Raw genomic sequence first — 23,624 nt, 5'->3', positions numbered from 1 at the left:
GTGTTTTGAGTTTTGCAAGATGGATTGCTTGGGTATGGTCTGTACCCAGCCCATTGTGAACAGTGGCTGGGACATGCTCTTTGATATGATCCGCCAGACTTTGGGATGTATGGCCCACCTACCTAGCATCACACTGGCACTGAAATTCATATACCACATTACTCATTTGTATGATAAGCAGAACATCTTTATGGCTTGACGGCAGCATCCTGTTGGTGGTGAATAGCACTCGTGTTGCTACTGCATAGAGAAACAGCTAGCTTCATCTGTTGCTCAAATTTCTGAGATACCTTGGCCTTCCAGGGTAATCTGAGGTCGACTGGGCACTTTTCAGGGCCGAAAATGACGGCCTTAGGCCTTTCATGAGTTTGCATGATATATATAGCACAAAATGATCTCATCAGGATAGCTATTATCCCACAGGATGCCTTTGATGCCCCCTTTCAGCATCAAGCTTGCATGGTGAGCAAAAGGCTTGGGCCCTATTTACAAGGCTGCCAATATGACCAATCTTATAGCGTGGAACTGTAAGAATCCCAATGTGTATATTGACCAGTGAAGGTAGGCTTGCTGTAAACCATGGTAGAGAATCCCTTGGCAGATTTCTCAACTAGTGCGTCAAGGAAGAGAAGTTCATTTGACTGCTCCATTTGAGCACAGGGTGGAGCCCATTAAGACATGTAAGTAAATTGTTACATGCAGCTGTGGATTTAAATATAGCAAATGTATCATCCACTTATTGGAAATATGCAAAGAGTAGGAGGTTAAGTGTCATTCCATCGAAGACATGTTTCTCATGAAACCTAACAAAGATGTTTGCGAGAGCTGGGCCTAGGGTAGAGGAGATCCCATTGGCATACATGGGCATATTTGGGCATACATGGTGTCATTAAAACTGAGCTCAACTGCGAGAGTTGCCAAGTTCATAAGTTCAATGAATACTGATTCACACAATGGTGCGGGTCTAGGCCGCCATGATATAGTGCTGCAGTGCAAGTATCTATGGTCTCCTTAAGTGGAGCATTGGTGAATAAGCTAGCAGTGTCAAATGAGCACATGGACACAGCATTGCTATTGATCTTTTATGTTCCAATTTACACCCATTGTGAATACATTAGATGGCATTGGTTTGTCACAAGCTTCACTCACAGGTACAGCATTATTCTGGAGAAACACTAAGCGCACCCACAAGTCAATTAAACTAGCTTTCATCTTCCAGCAGTGAGCTTTCACATGCCTGTTGTCTGGCAAAAGTAATACGTCGATCTCCTTGAATCATATTTATCTACCACTGTCTCTTTCACTTCTCTGAGAAGTATCCGTCTTTTCATTTCTGACATCCCCCTCATGGCAATTAGTGTTCTGTTCATTATCAACTAACTTATCTCTCCAGCTTCTGTGTGGGTTTGCAAACACAGGCTTGCTTCCACCCTTGTGTTTGTGGGATAATTAATAAGTATCAGCTAAAACTGCAGCTCCCCTTATTTTAGAAACTTTATGATCTTCTAAGTGGGACCTGATTCCTAAAGGAATACAGTTAGTAAATTTTTCCACTAACAACATCTCTCCACAGTTTTCAAAATTTTGATCAAGCTTCATCGACTTACACCATAGCTCAAAGACCATTTATTTTTCTGTAGCAAATTCCACAAAAGTATGATTCTGTCTTTTCCTCAGATTTGTAAACTTTTACCTATAAACTCTGGGCCTAACTCATACACATTAAATAGAAAGGCCTTAACTGTATCAAAGTCTACAGACTGATCATCAGAAAGAATTGAATAAATCTACAATGCTTTCCTACCAAAACACTTAGTAATAGAATTGTCCAAATTTTTCTTGCCCATTATAACTTTGTAGCAATTTTCTCAAATGATACAAAATACATTTAAACTCCTTTATCACTGAATTTAGGCACTCGGCAAATATTCTTGCCAAATCAAAACCAGGAACAGGGTTTTACATTCAGCGGCTGGTGCGCGCCCAACACGCCGGAACGTAAAATGACGTGCGATGACGTTGGACATGCGTTCCGATGTTAATACGAACTCGCACAATATTTCATTCGGTGGGCAAGTGCCAGAGTCGGCTGCATGCCCGCCGATAATTGAAAGGCCTATTAAGGCCAATAACAAAGTTAAATTTTACACTGCCCATCCAAGCTTATGGTTGGTGGGCAGGTGAAAAGGCCAAGCGGCCTTTATGTTTTTTCAGAAACCTCATCCACGAGTGTAATGAGGTTTCCTAAAGCTAATACTAATGAAATAAAACCTTTATTTTGAAAATAAAAACATGTCGCATTTCACGTGACACAGTCGCATGAGGGGATATGTTTCATTAAATCTTTAATGTACTTATTAATTTTTTTAAGAAGCGCTTCAATTTCCCTGTGGCAGCTCTGTGCCTCAGGGGGATTGATGTGCTCTTTCACGCATGAGGCTTGGCTCCCCCTCTAGCCCCCGCCCGCACAGGTAGCGCTACTGCTCGTGGTCCATGCAGAGCAGGGCCTTAATTTGCCCAACCGCGTGAAATTGCGATGCGGAGCTGAACGCAGGCGGCGGTCAGCCCCCCAAGTGCCCCCGCCCCCTCTCGCTGACCCTGCCCGACGGTGTAAAATTCTGGCCCTGGAGTTAAATCTGAGCCATTGTCAAGCACCCCTGCTACTCCCTGTCCATATAATTGAAACCTTTCCCTGTCCAGTTCAAACTTCTTGGCTTCCCTCTCTTTGCAATTCAAGGCTTTCCTTTTGTTTCCAACTCTCTGAAACTCTCTATCTTTTTCTGTTTCTTCCCTTTGGAATTCTAATTGAAGTTTTCTCTTTTTCTTTTTCCTCTTTTCTGAGTTCAAGCTTTTTCATTTCTCTTCTTCAAATTTCTGCCTTTCTAATTCCAATTCCAGTTGTTTCATTTGCGGCTGGACCCTAGCCAACTCAACCTGCATTTTATCTGATTTACCTTCTTCTTCCTCAAGGTTTAATTGTTGAACCAACACCTCAACTAATTCTGCTTTCTTAGCACCTACTTTTAACTCTATTTCTAATCTTTCTGCCACCACTTTTAAATTAACTTTTGTTAACTATTGCAAGGCACTCATAGACAAGTTCCCTCTTTCGACGAAAGTCTCAGTAATAGACATAGCCATTTTAACTTTTCAATAAATACAGCAAAAGTCACTGTGAAATCTTGCTTGTTTAAACTCTGGCCATACCCTGTGTACTCATTTCAGCCTGTGGATTCAAAATCCCGGTCAAGTCCCCAGTTTGTTACAATCTCTGAGACTGATAAGTTTTAAAAAGAAATTTGAATTTCCAGTAATAGCTGAAAGGGTGACATGACAAGAATTCACATTTTAAGATTTTTACTGTAACAAAAGACTCCAAATGCTCTTGACTACCCACTATCTTTGTAGGCAACTTACACTTTAAACCACAGAATGGAACACCCCTCTTCTTACTTTAGCATAACCAAAAAAAAATACGCACTTCACAAATGTACGGTGTGTCATAAGTAGATATGTAATTCTCCCAGAATCGGTCCATAATTGTCCTTAGTTCCCAAGGGTTCACCTCTGTTCTTTTCCTTTCTCAGCCTGATAACTTCTAATTCAAGAATTGTCTTTCATGGTGAGAATATTTCTGGAGATCCTCCCTCTAACACAAGCTAGGCCAAACTTTCTTTTAACTCCTTATGAATTTAGTCTTTTAAATCTGAGTGCAAGCTTCTATCCACATTTTGGCAAGTGAACTAAAGAGCCTTTTGGCCTCTATCTGCCTCTCTCTCTCCTGGACCCTGGCAGACTAATTGTGTATGTGAGTTTTCAGCGATATCTTAGAAATCCTTCCCCTCTCAAAGCCCATTTCCATTCCAATGTCAATCACGACCCTTGTAGAAATGCTGATTACCTATCCTTGAGAACCCAACTCTCTTTCATCTTTCTCTTTCAAATGGATAGTTTAAAGCGCAACTGTTAGCAACCCAAAATTCTCAACATACATCTGGCACTTTGGAGACTCACTGTTAACACACAGGTTGCTGCTATTGTCTCCAAGCATAAACACCTTGCGCCTTCTTCCTGGTAAAACAGCCTGGGTCACCTTTAATCTCTAACAATCAAACTACCTAGGTTGCTGTCAGGCAGATTTCAAAACAGGTTGCATAACCACACCTCCCCTCATTTTACATTAAATTATAGAGTCCCAAAACATAATTATCTTATAAACTTCATAATTGTAACATGACACCTGTAAACAGATAAGACATTTGATGCTATATTTGTGGTGACATGATTAATGTCATTATTTTGTGTTTTTGTACTCATTTTACCTCAGACACTTTTGTTGTTGTATTCCTTCATTGTTTCAGACAATCATAACTAAAACGCTTCAGAAATTCCAAATAGAGTGTCTTCTCTTCAAAGGCTCCAAAGTCAAACATTTGAAAATAAACAGTCCAATCACACAGAAAATGGAGATAGATTGAATTCAAAATGCTGCCAATCAGATACTTATCTGAACAAATCACATACCATGTGTCTTAGCCCCCACTCTCTACCAAGCTGTCTAGTAACCAACAATTGAAGCAGCAACTGAAGTTAAACTGGAACATGGGCCAGAATTTTAGCATAGAGGTGTGTTCTGTGCAGCTGCTTAATGGAAGTGCTGCTGTGAGGTTGGGAAATGCAGAAGAATGTCCTATAGATTTAGCTGTCAAGCTGCTTTAAATTGTTTTCCGTGGGTTTCCCAACCACGAGTTGGCTTATTGATAGGCTAGAGGTAATCTTGTGGGAAAATGCACAAGGTCAGAGACAAAAGAGCACAAAGGTGTATTGTGAGAGAGATCATTGGGTGGGGAGATGGGGAGATGGGGCAGTGGAACATGAGGGAAATCCAGTTCGCGTGGGTGTCAAATGGTGGGGTCAGGGTTTGTTCTGTTCATGTTCTGATGGAGTGGGAGGGGCCTAATCTTGGTTGGGGTGGTGGGGGGGGGGTGGGGGGGTGCCTGATCACTTGGATGGATGTTGGGTCTGATGCTGGTCCAGTGGATCCTGATCACGGGGGTGAGGATCCATTAGTGATCAGGGTCCAATAGTTTTCCAAGGGAGCAGATGATAATGGGGACAGGGGAGCAGACAGATCATTAAGGGGAAGGAGGAAGTTGTGGGTGGGCTTACTGGTAGCTTATTGTGCCTGAAGGAAGTACTCTTGCTCCTCCTGGCCCAAGAACAGTAGAGTAAAGGCACTTATCTCATGGATTCAGCTCTTCTCACCTCCCTTAAACCGCCAGCCATCTGTAGTTAAAAATAGAATGGTTGTTAAAATGAAGTCACACAGCATCATTATAATATTTAAATGACCAACCTCCTTTCCTGTGAGCAGATTGGTCTCCCACCCCTTTTCCTTTCAAACTGAAAGTGGGCGGGTTCAAAGTGTGTTGGTTTACTGTTCCATATTTTTTCATTTTAGCCTCTGAAATGAAGCCAGCTCACCATTTTTTGGCACGATAATATTCAGCCCAAGATTTCTGTGAGTGAACTTGGATTTTGTGCTGTAACGGAAGGATTTCGTACCAACTCAACAGAAGTGTTTTATTTCTGTCACACCATATATTGGCAAGTTTTGTGCCACTCAGTCAGTGGTGTGGACTAGAAGACTAGAATGTTTACTTTCCATTTGATCCACCCAGTGTTTCTCTTAAGTCAGATGTAGCATGAGCAGATGCAAAGTAAGGCTCCTCTGGCCCACATTTGTAATCTCTGATTCACCTGGGAGGACGCTGAGAATATTTGTACTGATGAAAATAAATGAAGTTATTTCAGGATATAGATGTCTTAACCTTGCTAGTAGCATCCAGGATGATGGAAATTAGTCCCAAAAAGGCAGATTAATTTCAGGTAGAAAATTTGACTTTTTAAAAAACATTAAAGACTACTTCTTTAATACAATGTTTCAGGTCTATTGGTTATTGAGTCCCTCTCAGTTTTCTCTGATTGGCCCAACAGTGCCCAATTAGATTGTAAATTTTATGTCAGCGATGGCTCAGTTGCTAGGACCCTTGCCTCGGAATCAAAAGATTCCAGGTTCAAATCTTGCTACAGGGCTTGAGCACAAAAATCTCGGACGCTCTAGTGCAGAACTAGGGAAGCACTGCACTGTTGGAGGTGCTGCCATTCAGATGAGACATTAGGCCATAACTTCCAAACTCAAAGAAGAGCAGGGGAGTTACCCTTGGTGTCCTGGCCAATATTTATTGCTCAGTGAATAACGCAAAAAAACAGATTATCTGGTCAGTATCACAGTACGGTTTGTGGAAGTTTGCTGAGCACAAATTGGCTGCTGCGTTTCTTACTTTACGAAAGTGACTAAACTTCAAAAGTACTTAATTGGCTGCAAAGCACTTTGTGACATCCAGTGGTCTTGAAAAGCGCTATATAAATGCAAGTCTTTCTTTCTTTCTAAAACCGAAAGCAAAGAGAGGCCACCATGATAAATGTAGGAGCATTTAACTCAAGGTTCGAACATAAGCAGGAAGGAAGGTGACATAACATGTCAACCTTGACTAAGTAGTAGCACTCTCAATTCTGTGTCAGTAGGTCATGGCTTGAAAACCCACTTCAGCATATCATCACTTAAGTGCAGTCCTGAAAGTGCTGCACTATCAGATGTGTTGTTTTTTAATGAGACTTTAAACAAAATTCCCAATAAAAGATCCAATGATCCAAATTGAAGAAGAGCAATGGAGATCTCCTAGCGGCTGGCCTTTTGTCTTCTACTCTCCATAAACTTGAGCTCATCCAAAACTATGTTGTCCATATCTTGTAAAAAATCCCATTCACTTTTCAAACCTGTACTCACAGATCTATATTGACTCCCAGTTGATTAATACCTTGATTTTAATATTCTCATCCTTGTTTACAAATCTCCCCATGGTCTTGCCCCTCCCTATCTCTGTAACCTCCTACAGCTTTTCAAAATCTCTGCATTTTTCCAATTCTGGCCTCCGGCTCTTCCCCGATTTTAATTATTCCTCTACTGCCGGCCCTGCTTCTAGCCGCCAAGGACCTAAACTCTGGGATTCCCTCCCTAAACCTCTTCACCTTCTTTAAGGAGCTGCTTAAAACCTAGTTCCTCAATCAATCTTTTGTTTGATGGAGTATGTTAAACAAAAGTGTCCCCCCTTAAATATCCCATTCCCTTCACTGAAGAACTAGGTATGCACTGCAAGGCTTGGAAACCTTAAATGACCTTTCTATACGATTCAGCCTGAATACTTTCAGTGATTCCCCAGACGGTACCTACAAGAGTGGGTTTTAAAGCTGGAGGTACTCTTCCTTTATACTTGTATGAAGCTGAGTGTAACATGAATAGAAATCTTCAGGAAATCCTTATTTGACTTCTGTCACCTTGTGGCCTAAACAATTACTGAAGAAACTCCCTTTATCTCAGAGAAGCAAAGTATTCTTCTCTACTATTGCATCTATACTGTCAGATATTAAGCTCATTGCTTTTCATTTTTGAATCCTCAACTCTCACAGGACTTTTCTTGCTTCACACAGAAAAATGTGCAGTGCCGTATCTAAACAGCTAAAAAGAACTACTTATGCCTGCAGTTTGCTCCCTCATTTGGCAATCAGACTCTTTTCTTTTGAATACTAAATTGAACATAATCAAGGAGTAGGCATTTTCAGTTGGACTAAGTGATGAATTGCCTTCCCAAAGCTGAAGTTTCTCTGCTTTTCAAATTTTGATTATGTATTTGGCATAAAAACGAGCTGATTGTTTTTGCAATCTTGGTGAACAATTAAGTGCGTCAGAAACTACAAAGTTTTGTCTTCTATAAAATAGCTTTGACTAAGCTGTTCCCCTTAGATGAAGAGTCAGTCACAAGGGGACACAAGTTCAAGGTGAGGGGTAGGAGTTTTAGGGGGGATGTGAGAAAAAACTTTTTTACCCAGAGGGTGGTGACAGTCTGGAATACACTGCCTGGGAGGGTGGTAGAGGCGGATTGCCTCACATCTTTTAAAAAGTACCTGGATGAGCACTTGGCACGTTATAACATTCAAGGCTATGGGCCAAGTGCTGGTAAATGGTATTAGGTAGGTAGGTCAGGTGATTCTTATGTGTCGTTGCAGACTCGATAGGCCAAAGGGCCTCTTCTGCACTGTGTGATTCTGTGATCATTTAATGGGGCTTAACGTTATATCAACTTGACCAAGATTTCCTTCTGTATCGAACGATAACATAGTATTTAGTTAACAATGATATAAGGTAGCTTAAACCTGATGTCCCCAACCTGTCTCAGAATTTGTATATGCCAGTATTTATAAGACCATAAGACATAGGAGCAGAAATTAGGCCATTCGGCCCATCGAGTCTGCTCCGCCATTCAATCATGGCTGATAAGGTTCTCAACCCCATTCACCCGCCTTCTCCCTGTAAACTTTGATCCCCTTACCAATCAAGAACCTATCTGTCTCAGTCTTAAATACACCAATGACCTGGCCTCCACAGCTTTCTGTGGCAATGAATTCCATAGATTCACCTCTCTCTGGCTAAAGAAGTTTCTCCTCATCTCTGTTCTAAAAGGTCTTCCCTTTACTCTGAGGCTGTGCCCTCGGGTCCTAGTCTCTCCTACTATTGGAAACATCTTCCCCACATCCACTCTATCCAGGCCTTTCAGTATTCTGTAAGTTTCAATGAGATCCCCCCTCATGCTTCTAAACTCCATCGAGTATAGACCCCCAGAGTCCTCAAACGTTCCTCATATGTTAAGCCTTTCATTCCTGGGATCGTTCTCGTGAACCTCCTCTGGACCCTCTCCAGGGCCAGGACATCCTTCCTGAGATACGGGGCCCAAAATTGCTCAGAATATTCTAAATGTGGTCTGACCAGAGCCTTATAAAGCCTCAGCAGCACATCCCTGCTTTTATATTCTAGTCCTCTCGAAATAAATGCCAACATTGCATTTGCCTTCCTAACTACCGACTCAACCTGCAAGTTAACCTTAAGAGAATCCTGGACTAGGACTCCTAAGTCCCTTTGCACTCCAGATTTCTGAATTCTCTCCCCATTTAGAAAATAGTCTATGCCTCTATTCTTCCTACCAAAGTGCATGACCTCACACTTCCCCATGTTGTATTCCATCTGCCATTTCTTTGCCATTCTCCTAACCTGTCCAAGTCCTTCTGCAGCCTCTCCACCTCCTCAATACTACCTGTCCCTCCACCTATCTTTGTATCACCTGCAAACTTAGCCAGGATGCCCTCAGTTCTGTAATCTAGATCATTAATGCATAAAGTGAAACGTTGTGGTCCCAACATTGACCCCTGCAGAACTCCACTAGTCACTGGCCGCCATCCTAAGAAGGACCCCCTTATCCCCACCCTCTGCCTCCTGCCAGACAGCTAATCTTCTATCCATGCTAGTACCTTGCCTCTAACACCATGGGCTCTTACCTTACTGAGCAGCCTCCTGTGCAGCACCTTGTCAAAGGCCTTCTGGAAGTCCAAGTAGATAACATCCATTGGCTCTCCTTTGTCTAACCTACTCATTACCTCCTCAAAGAATTCTGACAGATTTGTCAGGCATGACCTCCCCTTGATGAAACCATGCTGACTTTGCCCTATATTACCATGCACTTCCAAGTATTCTGAAATCCTTAATAATGGACTTTAAAATCTTACCAACGACCGAGGTCAGGCTAATCGGCCTGTAATTTCCCGTCTTTTGCTTTACTCCCTTCTTAAACAGGGGGGTTACATTAGCGATTTTCCAGTCCTCTGGGATCCTCCTTGACTCCAGTGATTCCTGAAAGATCACCACTAACGTCTCCACTTTCTCTTCAGCTATCTCCTTCAGAACTCTGGGGTGTAATCCATCTGGCTCAGGTGATTTATCTACCTTCAGACCTTTCAGTTTTCCTAGCACTTTCTCCTTGGTAATGGCCACCATATTCACCTCTGCCCCCCGACTCTCTTGAACTTTGGGGATGTTGCTCGTGTCTTCCACCGTGAAGACTGACGCAAATTATCTATTCAGTTCCTCCGCCATTTCTTTGTACCCCACTACTACTTCTCCGGCGTCCTTTTCCAGCAGCCCAATGTCCACTTTTGCCTCTCTCTTACCCTTTATATATCTAAAAAACTCTTGCAATCTTCTTTTATATTACTGGCTAGTTCACCCTCATATTTCATCTTCTCCTTCCTTATTTCATTTTTAGTTGTCCTCTGTTGGTCTGTATAGCTTCCCAATCCCCTGGTTTCCTACTGGTCTTCGCCACATTGTATGCTTTCTCTTTAGCTTTTATGCTGTCCCTGACTTCCCTTGTCAGCCATGGTTGCCTCATCCTCCCATTAGTATGCTTCTTCTTCCTAGGGATGAATTTTTGCTGTGTCTCCCAGAAACTCCTGCCATTGCTGTTCCACTGTCTTTCCTGTTAGGCTCATCTCCCAGTCAATTCTGGCCAGCTCCTCCCTCATGCTCTGTAATTGCCTTTATTCAACTATAATACCATTACATCTGATTCCAGTTTTTTCCTCTCAAATTGCAGGGTAAATTCTATCATATTATGGTCACTTCGTCCTAAGGGTTCCTTCACCTTAAACTCCCTTATCAAATCTGCTTCATTACACATCACTAAATCTAGAATTGCCTGTTCCCTAGTGGGCTCCACCACAAGCTGCTCCAAAAAGCCATCTCGTAGTCATTCCACAAATTCCTTTTCTTGGGATCCATTACCAACCTGATTTTCCCAGTCTACCTGCATATTGAAATCCCCCATGATCACTGTAACCTTGCCTTTCTTACACGCCTTTTCTATCTCCTGGTGTATCTTGTGCCCCACATCCTGACTACTGTTTGGAGGACTGTACATAACTCCCACTATGGTTTTTTTACCTTTGCGGTTCCTCAACTCTACCCACACAGATTCTACATCATCTGACCCTACATCATTTCTTGCTATCGATTTAAGTTCATTTCTTATTAACAAAGCAACCCCACTCCCTCTGCCAACCTGCCTATCTTTTCGATAGGATGTATATCCTTGGATATTTAGCTCCCAGTCCTGATCCCCTTGCAGCCATGTCTCCGTGATGCCCACCACATCATACCTGCCAATTTCAATCTGCGCCACAAGCTCATTTACCTTATTTCGTATACTGCATGCATTCAGATACAACACCTTCAGTCCTGTATTTCCCATCCCCTTTCTCATTGTTGTCCCTTTATCTGATGTGCTTGAAGTTAGATTCCTAGCCCTTTCCAAACACTCTGTCCTATTTTGTGTTCTGGAGACTTTAATAGCCTCTCCTGGACTCTCCTTTCTTTTCAGTTTTTTCATAATTTTCCATGAAGCTGAATCCGACCCCCCCCCCCCCCATACGCTAACCTGCTGCTTTGTTTCCCATTAGTTATACTTTTTGGAGTTTTACCCTTCCTTCCCCCCCCCCCCCCACTTTCTAGTTTAAAGTCCTGTTGACCCTATTTACCCTTTTCGCTAGAACATTGGTACCAGATCGGTTCAGGTGGAAACCGTTCTAACAGTACAGATCCCTCCTGTTCCAATACTGATGCCAGTGCCCCATGAAATGGAACCCCTCTTTCCCACACCACTCCTTTAGCCATGTGTTTACTTCCTTTATTCTCCTGTCCCTGTGCCAATTTGCACGTGGCTCGGGTAGTAATCCAGAGATTATAACCCTTGAGGACCTGTCCTTTAATTTAGTTCCTAGTTCCCGATAATCCCGAAACAGGTCCTCTTTCCTAGTCTTACCTATGTTATTTGTCCTGACGTGGACTACAACAACTGGATCCTCCCCTTCCCTCTCTAATATCTTTTCAAGCCGGTCAGAGATGACCCTCACCCTGGCACCGAGCAGGCAACATACCATGCAGGACTCTTGATCCTGCTTACAAAGGATGCTATCAATTCCACTAATTATGGAATCCCCTACAACTACCACTTGTCTTTTTGCTCCCCCTTCTTGAATGGCCTCCTGTGCCATGGTGCTGTGGTCAGCTGGCTCATCCTCCCTACAGCCTTGTTCCTCATCCACACAGGGAGCAAGTACCCTGTACCTGTTGGACAAGGTCAAGAGCTGAGGGTCCTTTGTTCCTGAACACAGGATCCCTCTACTTGCCTCACTTGCAGTCACACCCTGCTGACCCTGACCACTGACCTAATTTGAGGTACTCAATCTACTGTGTGCGACTGCCTCCTGAAACAAAGCGTCCAGGTAACTCTCCCCCTCTTGGATGTGCTACAGCGTCTGGAGCTCGGACTCCAGCTCATCAATTCTGAGCCGGAGTTCCTCCAGCAACCAACGCTTGCTGCAGATGCAGCTCACAATGGGATCTGCCAGCTCCCACATCATACAGCTACAGCACATCACCTGCCCAGCCATCTCGACTTAGATAATTAATTTATTAATTAGCTTTGCAGTGTTTTTGTTTCAAATTTGGTGCAGATTTCCTACCAACCAATCAGGTCACAGCTTTCCAGTGATGTCACTTTTTCAGTTTTGGCTTCAGTTACTGTGCCCTGAGGTCACCGCTCTGGTGCTTCTCCCTCCGAGTCTGCTGCCTGGAGACAAGGCCATGAATCCCCGAGGTAAGCTTGATTTATACTCACTGCTCCGGTGCTCCTCCCTCCGAGTCTGCTCCTAGGATTTACTCACCAATCAGCTGCTTTTTCTTTAAAATCCACTTTCAAAAAAGTGTTCCTCGCAGGTCTGGTGCACTCCTGAAGCCACTGCCTCTTCCTCTCTTTTTTTTAGGTTTGAGGAGGAGGAAGGAATGGAAACACTACAGCAATGTAATGTTTGGGGCTATTCTATTCTTTGACAGTGGGTCCTCCTCAATTCGCTCCTGAGTCTTGGTGTCTGCGGTAATTTCTCCCAGAATGCTTCAGTCACTTCTCACCAGCACCCCCTGTTGGAATTATGACATACATCACTAACAGAGGGTAAGGGAAAAATAAAGGTCCAGCATTGATAGTGGATACTTATAGTGTGGTCCAGTTCTTGGAAGAATGGTGCCACAATGACTTTCCTGTATCCTTCTGTTTTTACATTTGAAATCTGCTGCCAACCCCCTGATGGTCCAATCCAGGGAGGAGTTAAGTTACAGAAGCAAAGTACTGTAAATGTTGGAATTCTGAAGTAAAGATAGAGGCTGCTGGAAATACTCAGGAGGTCTTGGAGCATCTACGGTGAGAGAAACAGCACTAATAGTTCAGGTTGATAATACTTCGTCTGTACCTTAGGATATCAGACTGATGCTGGAACAATGTAGGTCCGGCAGTTTATGCTGGGGAGAGCTGGTGACTGCATGAGACCCATGGATCATGAGTCAATAATGCCATTATAATAAAAGGGCCTTGAAATTTTTTCCTACATTTTTTTTGTCTTCTTTCCTTCTTTACATTTATTCAGCCAGATTGACACTTCTGCAACTGTCATATTAAACAGCTTTGGTGCCTTCAGAACTTTGAGTATCTTGATGTAAAATAGTTGTAATTCAGTGAGAACCTGAAGCACATAAAATGTTTGAAGTGATCAGAGCTGAATGTTTTGGAGAAATTTTCTGTCCCAGTGCATGGAAGCAGCAGTCATTACAGAATATAATGCAGTGCTGTGCAATAGAAGTACAAGGAAAGAGCATAGATGGTAAAGGAGGCAAATGGCTTGCAGCTGGTACCATCCCAGATGGTGGGTATAACCCAGCAAGTTCATCTAACTGGACAGAGAAACAGTGCAAGACTAGGCTCATACTTAACCTTGTGCTATGACTGAACTATACCATTTGATCCAAGAAGACCTGCAGAGCCAGACTACCATCCACAGTGCACTCCCCGTGCAAGTACTGATCAATTTGATTCGCAAGATAGTTATGCCACAGGAAGGCCATTCAGCCCATCTCAGAAAGATTCGGAAGTCTCCCCACACCAACATTCAATTGCTTCTTAAAAGATCCCAGAGCTTTCATGAACATAGAAAATGGACAGGAAAAGACCCATTGGATCAAGGAGCCCTTCCCATATAACTGTGATGCCTAATGCATCACAATGCAGAACTCCCCATCCACCTCAAACAATATAATCTCTTGGGAAAGCTGCAACACCAGAAAAAAAAAGCACTTTAGATTTTGGGTCATTTTTGGGAGCAGTGTTTTACAATATGCACCAGAGAGGTGCACACAATTACATTAGTATACTGCACACTACAGAGTATTACTATGGACTAACCATGGACTTGGGTGAAGAGAAACTGCAATCCATATAACATTAGAGCAGGAAGGTGCACAGCAACTACTAAGAGCAGGCCATACATGGTAGCCAGGAAACAAGCAGCATGAGAGTCTCCTTGGCCAGTTCTTCCAGTGAGGTCTGCAAAAGGAATTAATTAATTAATATTAAACATATGGAATTATGGAATTACTTGCTTTGACTGCATACTTTAGCATAGACCGGAATTTATATCCTGTTAGCTTTACTTTTAGTCAGCTGATACTTTATTTTCTGTACATGAAAGGATAACAGATTGTGAGATATAGTAAAGTGATTTAATTTATTAGGTGTTTCAGTACTTGATATGTATGTTTAGTATAGTTTTTGTCCCTCTGTGTTAACTTCTATACATTAGTTTTGGAAGTGCTCTACTAAGTGCTTTCTTAGCTGAGAGAATGACCCTAGTGAGAACCTGCATGACCAAGTGTAAAACTCTAGGGGATGCATTAGATAGGGCATCTAATATATGATTATTTCTAATATACTGCATCACCACCCGGGCCACATTGCCAGCCAACTCGAGGATCTCGGCCATCAGGTACTTGAGGACGGCTGACAAGTAGACGGGGGCTCCTGCCCCAACACACTCGGCATAGTGGCCTTTGCCAGCAGCCGGTGGATACGGCCGTCAGGGAACCGGAGACCGGCCCTAGAGGAGCGAGTCTTGGTCTTGGCGTGCCCTTTGCCTTCGGTTTTACCGTGATCCAACATCTCTACCCCCAGAACAAGCTTCTCCGATTTCTACTGTGATGGCAACTTGTAATCATTCTCTGAATTACTGTCAACCAGGACTACATAATTATCTTCTGAGTTATCACAAGAAGTTAGCTTTGACATATTGTATTACTTATACTCTCCATTCCTTTTTATGGACCATCTTCCCACACTAAAAATGCTATTATGTTTCCCTGTTATACTGTGCAGACTAACATGCATCTAGTTGCTAAATTAGCATTTTCTCTCTACTTGGTGAGCTAATAATCCCACATCTTTAAGATTTATATATGATTAAAGTAGCACATTAATTACTTGAGATATCTTAAAGAACCATTATTGCAGGTGATCATGATTAGCTGGCTGGTTATGGTTCAAAACAATGGGCTGGATTTTTAGGCCTCGCCAGGGACAGGAATAGAGTTGGGCAGTTGCTGTGTTTTGCTCCATCCTGGGTGCACCCTGCCCCAGGGCCAGTTTTTCCACAAACAGTGGGTAGCCAACTGAATCTGTTAATGGCCACTTAAGGCCAATTATTGGAGGCCAACTGGGATTTTCCAATTGGTCTCCAGGTCCTCGCAGGTGTTGGGAGACAGTGCAACTGCCTGAAGATCAGGCTGGGCCAATGCTACAGTAAGGCTTGGAAGTCTCCTATCTATCTGGCTTTAGCAGCAGCCACAAGCCTCTGACCTGCTCTTGTAGCCACAGTATTCATATGGCTAGTTCAGTTCACTTTCTGGTCAATAGTAACACCCAGGATGTTGATAGTGGTAATGCCATTGAATGTCAAAGGTAGATGGTTGGGTTTGCCAACAACACTTAAGTGGGCTGCTTTGTGTTGGTGCACAGTGGCATCAGTGCGTACCATCTACAAGATGCACTGCAGAAACTCACCAAGGCCCCTTCGACAGTACTTTCTAAACCAACAATCTCTACCACCTAGAAGGACAAAGGCAGCAGATGCATGAGAACTCCACCACCTGCAAGTTCCCCTCCAAGCCATACACCATCCTGACTGGAACTATATAGCTGTTGCCCCACTGTTGCTGGGTCAAAAATCTGGAACACTCTTCCTAACAGCACTGTGGGTGTACTTAGACCAGATGGACTGCAACGGTTTAAGGAAGCAGCTCACCACCACCTTCTCACGGGCAGTTTGGGATGGGTACCAAATACTGGCCTTCCCAGCAATGCTCACATCGCAAGAATGAATTTAAAAATACAGAGACGGGTGATGTGAAAAATTGAAAATGCCACATTTGTGAATGACAGAACTTAGGTTGTGGTGCTTTGTCTTCAGCTGCCAAGGCTTTAAGCTCTGGAATTCCCTCCTTAAATCTGTTCATCTCTCTACCTTTCTTTTCTCCTTTAAGGTATTATTTGACCAAGCTTTTGCTCATTTTGAATTCTGGAATTGAAAGCTAGTCTCAGTAATGTTGATCATGGGAAAAACTCCCCCCCCTCACCTGGGAAGTGGAGCGGGCGCGGACAGGCGTGCCTCCGATCAGCGCTCCCAATTAGGGGCGCACCGCCATTTTACGTGGGCGGGCCAATTAAAGCAGGCCCAGTGTGACATCTGCCAGGAAGCGCTATGCGCTCCCTGTGCGGATGGGTGGGGTGGGGGGGAGGGATTCCCTCAGCCGAGAGTGTGCGAAAGAGCACACTGATCTCCCTGAGGCTAAGTGCTGCCTCAGGGAGATCGGCTCTACATTTAAAAAAGTTAAAGAGACAAAAGCAAAATTTCCCTGACATGTCCCCTCATATGGTACCATCACATGAGTTGGGGTATGTCCATCACTTTTAATGAAACCTTTATTAAATATTTAAAAACCCTCATGAAACCTCATCCAGCCCGTGGATGAGGTTTCATGCATTTTCTGAAGCTCGCCAGGACTCCCGGCCTGCCCGCCAACCTTAAAGTTGGACGGGCAGGTCCATTAATTATTTTGTACTTTTAAAGTGGCCTCAATAGGCCATTGACAGGTCGGCAGGTGCACACCTGATTTGGCTGCGCCCTCGCCGACCTGAAAATTGAAATGACGCGGGGTGACATTGGGAGTTCTGCCCAACGTCATCCCGCGTTATTTTACGCGTCGGTGAGTGGGCCCCACCCCCCAGCTCACCGACTGGAAGATCCTGCCCCGTGAAACTATCATTGATTGTTGTAAAACCCCATCCAGTTCACTACCGCCCATTGGGGAAGGAAACATGCTGTCCTTACTTGGTCTGGCCTACAGGTGACTCCAGACCCACAGCAATGTGGTTGATTCAACTACCCTCTTAAATGGTTTAGCAAGCCATTCAGTTCAAGGGGAAGTAGGAATGGGCAACAGATGCTGGCCTTGCCAGTGATGCACACATTACATGAAAGAATAAATAAAAAAAAAATCTGCCCTAATATCTCCTTATGTGACTTGGTGTCAAATTTTGTTTGATAATGTTCCTGCGAAGTGCCTTTTGGACATTTACCATGTTAAAGTTGCTACATAATTAGAGTTGTTGCTGGTATCTGACATTGTTTGCAACGGCAGAAACTCTGATCTAGAAAGTTAATCTCACACTCCAAGTTGGGAGCAGTGTTCACAAGTGCTTGGTGAAATATCACAAGTGTGCAGTTTTGTGGGAGCTTTAGACTGTGACTTCAACTTTCATATGTAGTCCTTATGGGCAGGATTTTCCCGTTGGCGAGCTGGGGGGGGCGGGGCCTGCTTGCCGACGCATAAAACGACACGCAGTGACATTGGGCAGAACTCCTCGCCCCAATTTAAATTTTCCGGTAGGCGGCGGTGCAGCTAAATCAGCTGTGTGCCCGCTGACCTGTCAATGGCCAATTGAGGCCATTGACAGAGTGATTAAACTAATTAGTGGACCTGCCCATCCAACCTTAATGTTCGCTGGGCAGGCCAGGAGCCCTGGCGAGAATTAGAAAAAGCATGAAACCTCATCCACGGGCGGGATAAGGTTTCATGTAGGTTTTAAAAAATTTTAATAAAGTTTTTGTAAAAATTATGGACATGTCCCAACTCATGTGACAGTGTCACATGAGGGGACATGTTAGGGAAATTTTATTATTCTATTTTTAGCTTTTTTACATTTAGAGCCGATCTCCCTGAGGCAGCACTTAGCGAAAGAGCACACACTTGATTTTGGGATTCCCTTCCCGCTCGCACAGGGAGCGCAAAGCGCTTCCGTGTGGGTGTTACGCTGGGTGGGCCTTAATTGATCCGCCCATGTAAGATGGCGCCACACTCCCAATCGGGGCGCTGACCAGAAGCGCGTCCGTGCGCGCGTGCCCTTCAACTTCGCCCCCTCCTGCCCTATGAATAATGTTCCTAGAAAAATATCTGAACATGATGAATCTAAACATTATTGAAGATACAGTATGTGTGAATGCACAGGATACAAAAAGCTGACAAGTTTAGTGCATTTTCTAAGTCATACAATATTTGAATTTTTACCATTTTTAAAGTGGTTCAACTCATGTATATCATAGAATGTAAAAGCACAGAAACAAACCATCACTTCAACAGCCGTTGAACACATAAACCATCTACTCTAGTCCCACTCACCTATTCTCATACTCTATAATATCTCTTATTTTAAGAAAAAAATCCATTTTCCTTTTTAAAAGGTTTTGGTACTGGTTTGTGGCAGAAAATTCCATATTCTGGTCACCGTCTGTGTAAAAGAATTTGTTTCTAGTCTTCACTTTAATTATTTTTGAAGTTACCTTAGCAAAGCTGCCCTTTTGTTACTTCTGAGAAGTATTTTCCTTTGTAAAGCTGATAAAGCTGACGGAAAATGAAGGAATATTACCACAATAGCTGAACGTCTGAGCTGGAGATGGCTGGAGATAGGATTTACTGAACAATAAACCTTCAGCTTTACTTCAAAGTGACTATAGAGACTAAAAGGCGTTTGGTACAGTGCTGCACAACAAACTTGTGAGCAAAGTTATTGTTCATAGAATAAAAGGGACAGTAGCAACATGGATACAGAATTGGCTGAGTGACAGGAAACAGAGAGTAGGGGTTAATGGATGTTTTTTGGGCTGGAGGAGGGTTTCCAGTGAAGGAGTGGAATTCCCCAGGGGTCAGTGTTGGGACCCTTGCTTTTCCTGATATATATTAATGACCTCAAGCTTGTTGTACAGGGCACAACTTCAAAGTTTACGAATGATACAAAATGCAGACAAAGTTCAATGCAGAGAACTGTGAAGTGATTCATTTTAGTAGAAAGAACATGGAGAAACAGTACAAAAAAGGGAGTACAACTCTTAAGGGGGTGCAGGAGCAGAGGGACCTTGGTTATATGTGCTTAAGTCATTATAGGTGACAGGGCAGGTTGAGAGCATGGTTAATGAAGCTTATAGTATCCTGTGCTTTATTAATAGGGGCATAGAATACAAGAGCAAAGGGGTTATGTTGAGCTTGTATAAAACACTAATTTGGCTTCAGCATGAGTATTGCATCCAGTTCTGGGCACTGCACTTTAGGAAGTATGTGGAGACATTGGAGAGAATGCAGAAAAATTTCAAAAGAATGGTTCCTGGGATGAGGAACTTCTGTTATGAAGATAGATTGGAGAAGTTAGGACTTTTTTCCTTAGAGAAAAGAAGGCTGAGAGGAGATTTGATAGAAATATTCAAAATCATGTGGGGTCGGGGCAGAGTAGATAGGGAGAAATTGTTTCTGCTCATGAAAGGATCGAGAACAAGAGGGCACAGATTTAAAGTAATTAGTAAAAGAAGCAGTAGTGATGTGAGAACTAAACTTCTTCATGCAGCAAGTGGTCAGGGTCTGGAATGCTCTACCTGAGAGAGTGTTGGAGGCAGGTTCAATTAAAGCTTTCAAAAGGGAATTAGATTGTTATTTGAAAAGAAAACTGTGCAGGGTTATGAGGACAAGGCGGGAGAATGTAACTAGGTGAGTTGTTCCTTTGGAGAGCTGGTGCAGAGATGGCCTCCTTTTGCGCCATAACATTTCAATGATTCTGTGATGTGCAGTATATTAGAGAATTATGCATACTAGTGAGGAACAAAAAATTATGAGCTGAAACTCAGCAAGCAATCCTACTGCTGACAATGTGATTCACTAATCCAAGCGAAATACAAAAAGAGTTAACTTTACGGATTTATATTACACTATTTAAAGGCATATGGTAACCAGGCAAACTCATTAATCATAGAAATAAAGAGCTGATGTAATCTGTCCTGCATTGTACCTGACCTGGGCGTACTTAATATTAGCCTTAGGTGCAAAAAGAGAAAGTGCTATACTTGTTGGTGCTGTCACTTTTCATCCCAATAACCACATTAAAAAGATCACCACATGAAACAACACAGCATACAAATAGGTTATCAGATAAACTTTAATAATGAGATGCAAAATGCCTGAAACCAAACTCTCAGCCATCAAAACTTCGAAGGCAAAGAAAGGAACGCATTGAACATGTTTCGAGTGGGCATGTCTGTGAATACTTGCAACACAATAGCATTATTCATCTGATCTTATTACATTTAGGGAAAACCTGCATGTTAATAATATTCTAAGAGAGTGGAGGAGAGGAGATATTCTTCATAGACTGCAAACTGAATGCTCGTAATGCTTTACTACTTTCACCTACACACAAAAAAAGTTAATACAATGTCTTGAGATGAGCCACTTCCATACTTTGAGGAGAGATTGGTTTGTAAGCTTATTCGCTCGTACTACTTCAGAGAGGGAGGTGGAGCACAGCTCCTGCAAAACTTTTTAATCAAAAGGCATATGCTGTTTCATGGAACCTTCCCAGAACTGCAAGCAGGGACAACAGTTGCCATGGTGACTAGCCCAGCCTGTCAGCATTCTGCAATCGTTTTAGTTGGAAGTGTGCTGTGAAGGTCATGTGAGTGAGTTGTGGGAAGCCCAGTAGGTATCCGAGTCCAAACTACTGTTAGCAGCAGTTCAACTAATAGGGAGGCTTGTCTGGGAAATATAAACCGGAATGGAGGGGAGAGGAAGGCACTGCGTGTTGCAGGTAATAAAAGGAGAACTCTGTTTACTTTAGGGCTATGGCACTTTGGTAAAAGCTGATTTTCAGTATTCTGGAGGGCCCCTTGTTTTCACCAGCATACTGGCATATCCAACTCTGTAAGGTGATGTCATGCCGAAATGAACAGTTGGATTCTATTAAAAAAAATTGAGAAAAATTTAATATTAACTAAATGCAAATGTAACCATATTTGGCTATTTGCTGCAGGACTAGCTTTATAAGGGTTTTAAAAGTGTTTTTTTCTGTGAAAATGTTATTATGTTGTGCTTGGCTTTATTTAAAAAATGTTATTCTAAAAGATTGCAAATCCCTGCAATTTTAAATGTCTTACTATTGTTATTGTATTTTTTAATTTAGTTCCGAGAATGGTCTCTGAATTTTTTGATTAAGGAAAGTGTAAAAGACAGTCCTTGTTTTGCTGTTTCCCTCAGCTTTCCCATTAGCATGTGGATTATTGCTCAGTTCATTGATATTCTCAACCATTTTCCTTCTCTGTATCCCTGGGCTAGGGCAAAGAGGGCACTCCGTCACTCTCTATACAGTGTGCCTTTGTCTACGGCCAAACAATGAAGTGTGGTTGTGATTGGTTTGCTGTTGTTTTGTGTTGTGAGTGGGAGATGTTGCTGTCGGCCTTCACTGTTCCCTGTACCCAGTAGAACACCTGGAACTAATTGAAAGCAAATGCAGCCAAGGCTGTGGAGGCATTTCTACCTCAGCTGCAGGCTCACTGCAGGTTTCACTCCCACATGGAAGGATGGAGATGGAGGAGGTCCTTTTGTCTGGACTTATCAACCCCCTTGTTTCTTTACTCACTTTTAAGTATCATAGTGCAGAAAAGGGCCAGCTCCTGCCAACAAACTGGTGTTAGATTTCAGGTTGAGAATGCTGTTATAAGGTGCTTTTACGATATTTCTTTTTTTATTTTTGCTGACTTAAGATATTTCTGCTGTTTTTGAAACAGGAAATGTCTGCCTTACATCAAGTTTTCCATCTCAGACCTTTGTTTTTTGACTTATCACTGTAAATTAATCAAAACTTTCCGAGAGAGAATGGACACCTGCATGACAGGTGTGTGTTATTAAACTATGCGTTAATGATTCAATCCAGATTTTAAAATGATGGAATCTCATAGTTTTCAAATAGTTAGTTATATTTAGTCTGTACGTGGCTGTCACTTTTTTTATTATTCATTCGTGGGTGGTGTGCATTGTTGGCAAGGCCAGCATTTATTGCCTTTGAGATAATGGTGCGAACTGCCTTCTTGAACCACTGCAGTCCATGTGGTGTAGGTATACCCCATAGCTAGGGAGCATGTTCCAGGATTTTGATGCAGCAACAGTGAAGGAAGAGTAATATCTTTCCAAATCAGGATGGTCTGTGTCTTCGAATGGAACTTGCAGGTGGTGGTGTTCCTGTGTGTCAGCTGCCCTTGCTCTTCTAGATGATAGGGGTCATGGATTGTCACAGGAACCTTGGTGAGTTGCTGTAATGCATCTTATAAATGATACACACTGCTGCCATTGTACGTCAGTGGGGGAGAGTTTGAATGCTTAAGATGGCACCGATCAAGTGGGCTGCTTTGTACTGGACGGTGTCAAGCTTTGTGAGTGGAATTGCACTCATCCAAGCAAGTGGAGAGTGTTGCATCATGTGCCAAGTAGATTTTTATTTTTTGACAGGATGCGGGCGTCGCTGGCTAGGCCAACATTTGTTCCCACCCCTAATTACCCTTGAGAAGATGGTGGTGAGCTGCCGCCTTAAAGCGCTGCAGTTCAGATGGTGGACAGACTTTGGGGAGTCAGAAGATGAGTTACTTGCAGCACAATTCCCAGCTTGTGACCTGCTCCACATTATTTATATGACTAGACCAGTACAGTTCCTGATCAATGGGGTTCCCCAATATGGGGAGTTCAATTAGGGTAATGCTATTGAACACCAAGGGGAGTTAGTTAGATTCTCTGTAGATGGAGATGGGCACTGTCTGACATTTTTGTGGCATGATTGTACTTGCCACTTATCAGCCCAAGCAACTGTTGACTAAGTCTTGCTGCAGTTTCTGAGGAGTTGCGAATGGTACTGCAATCATCAGGGAACGTAACCACTTGTGACTTTATGTTGGAGGCAAGATTGTTGATGAAGTAGCTGAAGATGTTTGGGCATAGGATACTACCTTAAGTAACACCTGCATTATTGTCCTGTCCCTGAGATGATTGAACTCCAACAACCATAGCCATCTTCCTTTGTGCTAGATATGCCTCCAACTATTAGAGTTTTCCTCACGATTCCCATTGATTTCAATTTTAAGGTTCCTTGATGCTCCAGTCGGTCAAGTGTTGCCTTGATGTCAAGGGCAGTCACCTCATCTCTAGAATTCAGCTCTTTTGATCCTCACCCTGGCAACAGTCACTTTTCAACCTTGGGGCAGTATCTAATGGATGCACTGTCACCTCTTTTAGGGAAGGCCTGCCGAATTTAGTACTGCTCAAGCATTTTCAAAAATGAAGTATTGATTCCACCCAGTGAGTGCTTTTGAAAAGTAAGCTAATTGCTGTGGAACATCAGTAGAACTGGGAGGCCCTCTATAAATGTCATTTC

The 23,624-nt window shown here is 42.9% G+C and overlaps 1 protein-coding gene across 3 annotated transcripts in view; it reads left to right on the top strand.

Moving 5' to 3' along the window:
• Positions 1-23,624, top strand: part of dennd2b (DENN domain containing 2B) — a 521,499-nt gene that overhangs the window by 109,088 nt on the left and 388,787 nt on the right. Inside the window, exon 1 of one of the 3 annotated variants that reach the window (XM_041196868.1) lies at positions 20,845-21,014. The exons of the other annotated variants lie outside the window; for them this stretch is intronic. The gene's annotated coding sequence lies outside the window, so the exon portion shown is untranslated. Of the gene's footprint in view, positions 1-20,844; positions 21,015-23,624 lie in introns of those variants that run through there. 3 annotated transcript variants of the gene reach the window in all.

This window comes from Carcharodon carcharias, chromosome 10 (genome assembly GCF_017639515.1).
Source record: "Carcharodon carcharias isolate sCarCar2 chromosome 10, sCarCar2.pri, whole genome shotgun sequence".
Classification (NCBI taxonomy): domain Eukaryota; kingdom Metazoa; phylum Chordata; class Chondrichthyes; order Lamniformes; family Lamnidae; genus Carcharodon; species Carcharodon carcharias.
The sequence above is the reverse complement of the archived record's forward strand: the minus strand, read 5'-3'. Positions and strand labels throughout refer to the sequence as shown.